Here is a 6,460-nt window from a genome sequence, read left to right as displayed (position 1 = left end):
CAGAAGTTCCGCTGCCGCAAGCCTCTATAGCCATGGAAAATCAATCTAGGCCCTCTCCGGCACCCTGCCGGAGGGGGCCATCATCACCGGAGGCCATGGAGGAGGAAGCCGAAAGGGGCCATCATCACCATGGAGGCCAAGGACCAGAGGGAGAATCTCTCCCCATCTAGGGGGAGGCCATGAAGGAGGAAGCACAAGGGGGAGACCCCCTCCCCCCATCTCTCGGTGGCGCCGGAGTGCCGCCGGGGGAACCATCGCCATGATGATTGTATTCATCAACATCACTATCTTCATCACCTTCCTCATCACTTATAAGTGGTCCACTCTCCTGCACCCCGCTGTAATCCCCTACTTGAACATGGTGCTTTATGCCACATATTATGATCCAATGCTGTGTTTCCATCCTAAGATGTTTTGAGTAGATTTCTTTTGTCTTTGGGTTGATTGATGATCTAGATTGGTTTGAGTTGTATGTTTTATTTTGGTGATCTCCTATGGTGCGTCCCGTATCACACACACGTGAAGGATTCCCGCTGCAGGGTGTTGCAATATGTTCATGATTCACTTATAGTGGGTTGCTATAGTGACATAAGCTTAAACCCGAGTAAGGGGGTTGTTGCGAATGGGATAAAGGGGACTTGATACTTTAATGCTATGGTTGGGTTTTACCTTAATGATCTTTAGTAGTTGCGGATGGTTTCTAGAGTTCCAATCATAAGTGCATATGATCCAAGTAGAGAAAGTATGTTCGCTTATGCCTCTCCCTCATATAGAATTACAATAATGATTACCGATCTTGTTCAAAATTGCCTAGGATAATTCCGTACACCGATCCATCATTATTCCACACTCTTTATTTATAATACATAGTAATATATTCTAACCTTATGTTAATAGCACCTATTTTTATATTTTAGCTCTCCGATATCGTGCAAAGCTATCCTCTTCATACCCACAACGTAGTTTTATTTCTCGTTTCTAGATGGAAGCAAACGTTTGGTGTACGTAGAGTCGTATCAGTGGCAGATAGGAATTGAGAGAATATTGATCATACCTTTAGCTCCTTGAGGTTTTTACACTCCATACTTATCACTTCCACCTTTGGAAATTGCTACGATGATTCCTTGCACTTGGGGATTATCAAGCTCTTTTCTGGCGCCGTTGCCACGGAGCAATAGCATGGGGTTGATATTCTCGTGTGTGCTTGTTTCCTTTCTTCACTAAGTAGATTTTGTTTTCCCTTTTGTTTTTATTTTATTTACTTGCGGGTGAAACAAACATTTTTTTAAAAAAATAATACAAAATACAAAAAACACTTGCCTCTTATGCCTAAAAACTTTTTTCAAAAAGTGAGGTGATTGGAAGGTTATGCATTGGAAAAGTGAGGGTCGACCTTGAACACTTGTGTTCATTCTCATGGAAACAATGTAGAATTTTTCATGGAAGTTTCTCAAAAATAATTATCCCCTTGTATATATCCATTGTATTATAATGTTCCAAGTTTTGGCTTTAGGATGATTACATTGCTTGTTTGCTTTGTGCGGTGCAAAAACAGAAACTTTTTCTGTAGTAATTGAATTTACATTTTTTTACTAGAGCATGATAAAATCTTGAAAATTTTACACAACACTTCTATGCAAATTGTTTATCTCTTCCTAATTATTTATAAATTTTGGAGTTACAGAAGTATACGAAATTTCTAGATTGCTACAGACTGTCCTGTTTTTGACAGATTCTGTTTTCTATGTGTTCGCTTATTTTGATGAATCTATGGGTTGTATCAGGGGGTATGAACCATGGTGAAGTTGGAATATAATATATATAATGCTAATATAAAATTGGAATGAGTTTACAACGGTACCTAAAGGTAGTGATTTGCTTTATTATACTAACGGATCTCACAAAGTTTTTTTGTTAAGTTTTGTGTGGATGAAGTGTTCGAAGATTGATGAGTTATCGATATGAGAAGAATAAGGAGAGGCAAGACAGGCTTGGGGATGCCCAAGGCACCCCAAGTAAATATTTCTCAAGCATTGAAGCTTGGGGATGTCCCGGTTGGCATCCCATCTTTCTTCTTCAACAATTATCGGTATACCTCGGTTTTTCCTTTATTCACATGATATGCGTCTCTTATGTCTATTTTTCTTTTATTTTATTTTATGCACCATGCTAGTATAATATAGTCCTTCATAATTCTTCATGTGCTTCACTAAAATCTTTTGAGTATGGCTTTATAGAATGCTTCGTGTGCTTCACTTATATATTTTGAGCTTGGATATTGGTCAATCTATATTAACTGTAGAATGCTCTATGAACTTCACTTATATCTTTTAGAGTATGAATAAAATTATCATCGGAATTGGGCTTGGAAGAATATCATTAAAATATCATGCATAGCTAAAAAGGCATTAATAAAAAGCGCTTGTTGGGAGACAACCCAATATTTATCCCTACTGTTTTTTTGTGTTCTCATGATTATGATACTGTATTAATCATGTTTTATATCTTTTTTTTCAATAAAGTGCCAAGTAAGACCTTTGGGATGATCTATGGTGGTAGTTGATTTGATCTTGCTGAAAAACAGAAACTTTTGCGCTCATTGCAAGAATTTTAAAACATCACGGAAGCATGATTTGGATCTGAATTTTTCACACAAGATTCATATACAAATTTCCTAGGTTTTCCTAATTGTTTAGAATTTTTGGAGTAACATAAGTATGGTTGTTGTTCAGATCATTACAGACTGTTCTGTTTTTGACAGATTCTGTTTTCAATGCATAGTTTGCTTGTTTTATAGTTTTTATGCCTCATATTGCTCAATATAAATTGTATAAATGATTTGGTACAGTAGGCATTGTGTGAGAACAATTATGAATCTTATCTTTACAGTACCAAAGTGAATAATTTGTCTTTATCATACTAACCCATCTCATGAAGTTCCGTTAAGTTTTGTGTGATTGAAGTTTTCAAGTTTTGAGTGAGATGTCGATATGAGGAGAATAAGGAGTGGAAAAGCCTAAGCTTGGGGATGCCCAAGGCACCCCAAGGTAATATTCAAGTAAGACTCAAGTGCCTAAGCTTGGGGATGCCCCGGAAGGCATCCCCTCTTTTGTCTTCAAATCTATCGGTATACCTTACTCGGAGCTATATTTTTATTCGTCACATGATATGTGTTTTCCTTGGAGCATATTTCATTTTACTTGCTGTTTGAATATAATCATTGGATCTGAAATCTTCAATGAGATAGAGTCCTCCCATAGCTATTTAACTATTTGACTACTCATTGATCTTCACTTATATCTTTCTGGAGTAGTTTTGTCATTTACTCTCGTGGCTCACTTATATCCTATGAGTAAATGGTTAAATGAATTGAATACCATAAATCTAAAATTATATATGTTTTATATGCTTATCCCATGGGGAGTAATGACTTCACATATAAGAAGTATAGGTGGTAAATTTATTGAAAGTTAGCAAACACCGCATTGGTCACATGAACAATTCATGAAAGAATACTGAAGGAAGAGAGATTTCACATATAAATATACTATCTTGTACAACTTCTATGATTGTGAGCCCCACCAATTATTTTCAAACTTGAGAAAATTAGTTGAAATTGGACAAGGAAGACAACGTAATGAGTTATGTTTGGGTATATTTGTATATTTGTATAGAAGTTATATTGTTATGGATCCTCCAACATGTGGTGCTTGCTTAGGATCTTTTGCTAGACAAAAAATTGTACTAAGTAGAGATACTACTTGTGCTTCAAAAAACCCTTAAACCCTGTTTCTTGCCATGAGTGTCCACCATATCTACCTATGGATTGAATAATATCCTTCAAGTAAGTTGTCATTGGTGCAAAAGGCAATAAAAATTGCTCCTAAATATGTATGATCTTTTATTGTAAGGGAAAATAAGCATTGTACGAACTTGTGATGGTAAAGAAATAAAAGAGACGGACTGCATAATAAAGGTTGCTATCACAAAGGGAAATACAGACAGACATTCCTTTGCATTAAGGGTTTGCACATCCATAATTAAAAAGCGCATGACAACCTCTGCTTCCCTTTGTGAAGGGCCTATCTTTTACTTTCATGTATTTACTTTTATGCAAGAGTCAATAGTATTCTGTCCTATATCAACCTCAATTAGTTGGCAAACATCATGTGGTGGGGAAAGATCCAAGCATATATGGCCATTCAAATATATTTGCTCATGAATTATTATGTTGACAATTATCTATATGATAAACAAGTTGGGAAGCGAAACATTAAGCCCCTATCTTTCTCTGTGTTTGACGGATGCTATTTGTTCTAAAAATATGCTTTGAGTGTTAGCAATCATGGAAGACTATATGGTAGTTGAGTATGTGGAATTTGCTAAATCAATGCTCTTACATAGACCCTTCCTAAAAATAAGATGAATTGCAATTGTTTGGTGACTGAAAACATAGTTTGTTAGTTTTCAAAAAAGTTTATGGTCTGTACTTTAACATGTGAATATATTGCTACTTGATCATGAGAAGTTTTATGAGATGAGCTACTATTTATGATATATAATGATACTTTAGAAAGTGTTTGGGACTATCATTGATCAAATTTATGCACTATGCTAGCATTCACACTTGATAAATTATTTCTTTTATCATTTACCTACTCGAGGACGAGTAGGAATTAAGTTTGGGGATGCTGATACGTCTTTGATGTTTCTATAATTTATGAAGTATTCATGCCATGTTTACAATAATTTTATATGGTTTTGGCATGATTTGATTAGAACTAACCCGGACTGACGTTGTTTTCAGCAGAACTACCGTGGTGTCGTTTTTTGTGCAAAAATAAAAGTTCTCGGAATGGGCTGGAAATTTACGGTGATTTTTATGGACTAAAAGAGACCACATAAGCACAAGAGTTGGACCAGAAGAGTCCCGAGGCAACGACAAGGGTGGAGGGCGCGCCCCCCTGTCTTGCCGCTGCCTCGTGGACCCCCTTGATGTGAGACTGACGCCAAAAATTCCTATAAATACCAAAACCCCCAGAAAGAAACCTAGATTGGAAGTTCCGCCGCTGCAAGCCTCTGTAGCCACAAAATATCAATCTAGGCCCTCTCCGGTACCCTGCCGGAGGGGGCCATCATCACCGGAGGCCATGGAGGAGGAAGCTGGAATGGGCCATCATCACCATGGAGGCCAAGGACCAGAGGGAGAACCTCTCCCCATCTAGGGGGGGCATGGAGGAGGAAGCACAAGGGGGAGACCCTCTCCCGCCTCTCTCTCGGTGGCGCCGGGGGAACCATCGCCATGGTGATCGTCTTCATCAACATCACGATCTTCATCACTTTCCTCATCTCTTTCAAGCAGTCCACTCTCCCGCACCCCGTTGTAATCCCCTACTTGAACATGGTGCTTTATGCCACATATTATGATCGAATGATGTGTGGCCATCCTATGATTATTTGAGTAGAGTTCTTTTATCTTTGGGTTGATTGATGATCTAGATTGGTTTGAGTTGTATGTTTTATTTTGGTGCTGTCCTACTGTGCCTTCCGTACCGCGCACACGTGAAGGATTCCCGTTGTAGGGTGTTGCAATACATTCATGATTCGCTTATAGTGGGTTGCTAGAGTGACATAAGCTTAAACCCGAGTAAGGGGGTTGTTGCGTATGGGATAAAGGGGACTTGATACTTTAATGCTATGGTTGGGTTTTACCTTAATGATCTTTAGTAGTTGTGGATGCTTGCTAGAGTTCCAATTGTAAGTGCATATGATCCAAATAGAGAAAATTTGTTAGCTTATGCCTCTCCCTCATATATAATTGCAATAATGATTACCGATCTTGTTAACAATTGCCTAGGATAATTCCGCACACCGATCCATCATTATTCCACATTCGCTATTTATAATACATAGTAATATATTCTAACTTTATGGTAACAACACCTATTTTTATATTTTAGCTCTCCGATATCATGCAAAGCTATCCTCTTCATACCCACAACGTAGTTTTGTTTCTCGTTTCTAGATGGAAGCAAACGATCTGTGTACGTAGAGTCGTACCAGTGGCAGATAGGACTTGAGATAATTTGATCTTACCTTTAGCTCCTTGTGGGTTTGACACTCCATACTTATCACTTCCACCTTTGGAAATTGCTATGATGATTCCTTGCACTTGGGGATTATCAAAGGTACATATTATAACATGTATATTAAATATACCTTTGTTCACTTTGCCATCCTTCTTATCCACCAAGTATTTGGGTCAGTTCCGCTTCCAGTGACCATTTCCTTTGTTGTAGAAACATAGTTTCACGCTTGGGTCCAGCTTTGGGCTTCTTCACGGGAGTGGAAACTTGCTTGCCATTCTTCTTGAAGTTCCCTTTCTTTCCCTTGCCCTTTTTCTTGAAACTAGTGGTCTTGTTAACCATCAACACTTGATGCTCCTTCTTGATTTCTACCT

This window comes from Triticum aestivum, chromosome 6B (assembly GCF_018294505.1).
Source record: "Triticum aestivum cultivar Chinese Spring chromosome 6B, IWGSC CS RefSeq v2.1, whole genome shotgun sequence".
NCBI lineage: Eukaryota > Viridiplantae > Streptophyta > Magnoliopsida > Poales > Poaceae > Triticum > Triticum aestivum.
The sequence above is the reverse complement of the archived record's forward strand: the minus strand, read 5'-3'. Positions refer to the sequence as shown.